Raw genomic sequence first — 5,232 nt, 5'->3', positions numbered from 1 at the left:
AAAATACAAAATGAAGGCCTGAAAGGTCTAATTTTTCTATCTGGTACCAGACACCGTCCTCCAGGCGCTCCTGACTCTGCATGGATGATGCCCTGATGAACATTGTTTTACCTCAGTTGGTTTAGCAATGGGATGATAAGAATACAGCACCTTTGGTTATTAAATGCATGAGCCCTGAAATAACCCATGTTCATTTGTTGTTTTGTTTTGAATTCCTTTATATCTTATACATAGCTATCCTGTTCTATATGACATGTATCTTTTCGTTACGATAAAACATGTTGTTGTTTTGTGTAATTGTACGTATATATTAACTTGCAGCACAATAGCGATCACTAAACAGCAGGAGCTCTCAGGCACTGTCTCAGATTCTTTATACACAGTAGTGTGTTCCATCACAAGAGCAGTGGCTGCAGCTCCAACTTACAGATATCCCGGTGTAACCGAGAGATCAGATCACCTGCCCCAGGCTCATCATTCGGCATTGGTTGAACTTGGGTTTGAATGAGTATGACTGCTTTAACCAATGTGCTGTCTGTCCAATGTTGAATCGAGAACAAATTGTTTGCCAATTAAAGTGTGTGTGTGTGTGTGTGTGTGTGTGTGTGTGTGTGTGTGTGTGCCATCTCGCCACTAGATGTGCCCATTTCAGTCTCCAGGGATTGCAGATACTATGAATCAGTATCCTTTCAGCAAACGACTCGCTGTGGTCCCGAGGCGACGGCCCCTCTGGATGAGGAGAGGCAGCAAGCGATCCCCCAGGCTCTCTTTCACTACCAAGATGCAGTCTTCACTGTTGAATTTAATGAAGCAATCGCACCCACAAACCCACAATGTTCAGTATAATTATTTCAGAGCCGAAGGAGGAATTCAATCCAAAATCTTTCTCGAAATTGAGGCCGATTTCCTAATTTGCATGTCCTTCTTGCTCAGAGGCCGGGCTAACCCTCTCTGTCAGGTTCCAGTTTTAGCGTATGTGCTGCCGAAGTGAGCACATAGTCTGAAGTCTTCCCAAAGAAAACACACTGCGGCTTCTCTCTGTGCACGACCCTGCAAGCTCATAAACACTTGGTGCCAGGGACTCGGGTGCAATGGAAGGAGCTGTGTGTCTGGAATCAGGAGTTCAAAGACCTACGCTAGCCCTTCTGCAACTGATTTGGGGACCTCACGCGAGTCACTTATTTTCTCTTGGCCTTCACTTTTCCATCCACTCAAAGAGCTAGAGTAGGTGAAAAATGCGTGGTGCCCCTGGCTACAGCCATGCACGGTTTAAAGAGCTTTAGACTTAGTAACCTGAATAGTTGGGAGGAGGCTAGAAGGTTGGATGAGGTCGTGGGATGGAAGAGAACGCTTCAGAAGAGGAGCACGGGGTGCCTGGAGCCAAGGGCCACCTGTGGTACAGAGCAGACCACATAGAGCCCGCTGCTCTCGGCAGATATCACTCCTAGGTTTGAACCAGACACAGTAAGAGGGATGGAAATTAAGTCTAGAACCACTCAATGTGAACAGTGGAAGTGACGACTAAGGTTTTGGGGGGATATTTCTTCAAACTGTTAACTAAATCAGGACTCTTGGCTCTGAATTAAAGCAGTCAACTCTGAGATAAGTAAACTGATCTAACCAATTTGTTAGATGTGATGGAAGCTGTCCAAAGTGGTAGCTACTGGCCAAGGTGAGCTGGAAGCTGGAGAAGTTCCTAGATAAGCACCGAAAGCTAAGAGAAGCTTACAGCAAACATGGTCAGAATGAATCTTGTACAAGTATTTTGCAGTTGTTGCTATGATAAACATTCTGGTGAAAAACAAGGATGCTGAAAGTGAGAATCATTGTGTGTGTGTGTGTGTGTGTGTGTGTGTGTGTGTGTGTGTGTGTGTGTCTGCAGTTAGCCAGCTGATGCAATCCCCATTGGCACAAATTAAGTTTAATTTGAGACCTGAGTTCACTATGCAGAGGCTAGCACTATACAGAAGGGTGCTTAATAATAATTTCAAAAAAATCTACCAAGACAGAAAAGCAAATAGAAACCACCCTGTATCTTGCCCTGTTGAAAGAGCTCTGACGCTGGAGAATCCAAACTCACAGATCACAGATTTAAATGTCTTTGAAGCCTTTGGCTTCGGTTTGGGTTTTGAGAATACGTGATAATATTTTAAGCTCACAAGGGGCTTAAAACTAAATCCCTACTAGAAAACACGGTGATTAAAAGAAAAGAAAGAAAACTGCCTCTGACGTATTTGGCCTGACAGGAAATATAATATTCAACTCATTACACTGCCATTGTTCATCAAGATCCTATGAAAATAAGTACTGTCCATCTCAATACAGCATGCTCATGAAGAGCAATTCCAACCAGGAGCAGATTCCCATCCCTATGTGGCATCTGTGGAGATAAAGGTGAGTTTGGGGGAGCTGTACCAAAGACCAAAATATTCCCCTGGCTCCCAGCTGCCAGGTATCAAAGATCTAAACTTGCTTGATATCCTACAGCAAAGAATCTTTCCTCCCCAGAGCCCCACGGGTGTGGAGTCGCAGCAGTAAGCCCTTCATTGACTTAACAATGAAGATGTAGTTAATGCTCGCAATTTTCAGTTCAAAGGAATCACCATGCTTCTTCCTGAGTAGAAACAGCCCTTCCCTGGGAGTCAAGCCCTCTACACCATCCCAGGAAATGCATTCCTAGCATACTGCTGGGACTAGCTTTGAGGGCGCCTTTATCTGCCCTTTCCAACCCTTAATCATTTGGGACTAGACAGGAAAAATAAAACAACAACACTGTATCTTCATTATTCATTCAGAGCATGCAGCACACCTCTGAGAACACCACTGGAGCCTGGCAAGAGACTTTCACCCAGCTGTCTCCATAAATAAGCCTCCCAAAGACAGGTCCAGTGTAAGCTCAGGCCGGATGCTTCAGGATGAGGGTTGATATTGTAAAACCAGCGAGTTCAGCTGTGAAGCTCTCTGACTATGACAGCCGCCACCCCACTGATCACCAAGTTGATTTGGCAGATCTGGTGGGTAGGCAGGTGTCTCCTTCCTGCCCCACTTCTCCATGTATCTCCCTCCTAAAGCTGCTTGTTCCAGTTAAAGACGTCAGCCTTCCTCACTAGAAACGCGGTGTTCTTCAGTCAGTGTTATAGAGGCAGCTGCGCTCATCTGCTGAAGCCTCCCAAGCAGTGCTGAAGGCCAATGGCTATGGGAGCCCACATGTGACTCAGTTTCCATCTGGAGTCCATTCTGACTTATAAGTCTTTGGAGTTCAAGCTTGCCTGCTCTGCTTTTTCCTATAAACTTTGTCTGTGAGGAAAAGAAAAAAAAAACACTTTATTTTGTAGAAGGTACACTGTTGACGCCAAACCTCAGGAACGTCAAGACAGAAAGTAAGGCTGTTTCTGAGCAGCAAGCACATGTTAGAGAGGAGACTGCTCACTCAAGGACAGCAATAGTCTGTGGTTAGACACTAACCGGCTGTCAGTGCCATGCTTTGTTCTGCTTTTGTATATAAGCAAGTTCTGAAATAAACTCTGGGCTGTTTGGCTGTTTCGGTATGATCAAACAGACTTCCCAATTCTATGCTGTATTTTCTGTCTCAGTTCCTTTCATCTGATATTTCCTCAGCCTTAACGACCCCCAATGCAGGAACTCTAGCTGACTTTGTAGGAGTTGGCTTCTATAAATGACCCTGAAAGCTTTAGATGAGTTTCTTATGGAGATTAGCTTCCCCTAAGGCGGTTTTAGGGGCACAGACAGCTAACTCACTGTCAGGATTTGTCTTGTGGAATGTCTAAGCAGGAGGAAAGCACATTGTCAGATGTCTTGCTGTGGTCCAACATCAGTCTCACAGTTAAGAGGACAGCAAAGAAAAGAAAGTTACATTTTTTTTACCCAGCCTCCAATGAGTCTGTTGAATACTCCTAGAGAAGGTGTGTCTACAACTTTCCCTTCTTTTCCCCATTCTCCTATTGTCTCCTTTTCCAATTTCCCCCTCTACTTTCAAGGCCCTTTGGTCAGTGAATAGACCTCCTTGTCACCGATAATGACCACTTCCTGTGGGAGACTCATTCATTATCATGCTGACAAACATTGGCCCATGCGATGATGGGAACTGAAAAGTCTGCAAGGCGGAGACTCACGAAAGCCGGTGGCATGGTTTCACTCTATGTCCAAAAGTTGGACGACTACTGGCATCAGTAATGCGAGGACCGTAGTGACAGATGGCCCATCCCAAAGCCTCAAGGAGGAGAGTGAATCTCCCTTTGCCATATTGTTCTGGCTCTGGCTCTAGCACCGCATCTATAGCCCTCAGGCTGTGTGCACCCCAGGACACCAATGAATGTGCTTCCCCCAAAAGTCACAAACTCATTTAAAACATGAAGGATATTTTGGCTATTTTTTTTTTTTTGTAATTCAATTGCTCAGTTCTAATGTGCAAACTTTGTAGGTAACAATATCACGTCATGGTGTCTCAAGGTTATAAGGTCTTCAAAAAGACTGGACGCCCATGCAAACTCACTTGAAAGTATCCTTAAATAAACTCAAGAGAAGCAATACTTCCCAATACTTTCAGAGGCTACAAGATAGTTACTACCTTGCTAGATAACACCTTTGAATCCCAGCTTCTCAATAATGAGCTTGTTAATGAGAGATAACTTCTGAACTCAGTGGAAAAAATAAGGATTTATCCTCACATTCATGGTCATGTTTGAGTTTGTTTTTTTTTTCCCTTTTGGAATGTTTTTCTTCCTAGTTTACATATAGTAATTACACAAATTATGAAGCCCAGTATATCAGGATAATCTGCATATCTATCAGTTCAGACATTTATGTAATATTGGTAACATTCCAATTCCTCTCTGCTAGTGATTCTGAGCAAATAACTGTGGCCAACACTATCACCATACTGTGCTATGTTGGAAGTGGTCCCTCCTCTACAGCAGTACCATCCCCCTCCTTCTAGAGGATTCTGCTGTTGACAGCTTTGGTTCAAGACTTTGGAACTATGGATATAATTTAAAGCTTGTTATATTTGATATAGGCCACAAAAAAAGTTAAGAGTTATGTGCAATATGCAAACAGGGCATGAGGTAGCAAAACTACCAAGTATGTCCTTCAACACTGGTCACATCTGGTGCCAAACTGGTTAAACTAAAACAAGCACTTGAAAAAAACGTATGGAAACCAATGTTGATCTTCCAAAGATCTGAGTCAATTCTTTAGTGAATGTTATTCAGA

The 5,232-nt window shown here is 43.7% G+C and overlaps 1 non-coding gene across 1 annotated transcript; it reads right to left on the bottom strand.

Moving 5' to 3' along the window:
* Positions 1-888: 888 nt before the first annotated feature.
* On the bottom strand, positions 889-995 carry LOC113458345. The gene has a single exon (XR_003378729.1). It is a non-coding gene; the product is annotated as a U6 spliceosomal RNA (small nuclear RNA).
* Between the last annotated feature and the right edge of the window lie 4,237 nt (positions 996-5,232).

The sequence above is a fragment of the Microtus ochrogaster genome, chromosome 2 (genome assembly GCF_000317375.1).
Source record: "Microtus ochrogaster isolate Prairie Vole_2 chromosome 2, MicOch1.0, whole genome shotgun sequence".
Taxonomy (NCBI): domain Eukaryota; kingdom Metazoa; phylum Chordata; class Mammalia; order Rodentia; family Cricetidae; genus Microtus; species Microtus ochrogaster.
Note: the sequence above shows the minus strand (reverse complement) of the source record. Positions and strands in the feature narration are given on the sequence as shown.